The following is a 220-nucleotide window of genomic DNA, read 5'->3' on the forward strand; positions in this document are numbered from 1 at the left end:
AGATTAAGAGCAAATTATATTTATTAGGGGGAGAAAGGTCTGGAATGCACAAGTTAGAGAGTAAATGGATGGTTGAAAATCCAAATTTAAATCACATCTATATCAATTTGGGAGTATTCATATCCAGATCTGAACACATCCGATCCGAATTCGATCTACATCCGATCCGTTTACATCTCACTAGTAAATAGGGGTGTAACAAATTTACTTCCCCCCCCCC

At 37.7% G+C, this 220-nt stretch overlaps 1 protein-coding gene across 1 annotated transcript in view; it reads right to left on the reverse strand.

The window, feature by feature from the left end:
- Positions 1 to 220, reverse strand: part of LOC122067168 — a 13,223-nt gene that overhangs the window by 9,329 nt on the left and 3,674 nt on the right. The gene's annotated exons all lie outside the window — the stretch shown is intronic.

This window comes from Macadamia integrifolia, unplaced genomic scaffold (genome assembly GCF_013358625.1).
Source record: "Macadamia integrifolia cultivar HAES 741 unplaced genomic scaffold, SCU_Mint_v3 scaffold275, whole genome shotgun sequence".
NCBI lineage: Eukaryota > Viridiplantae > Streptophyta > Magnoliopsida > Proteales > Proteaceae > Macadamia > Macadamia integrifolia.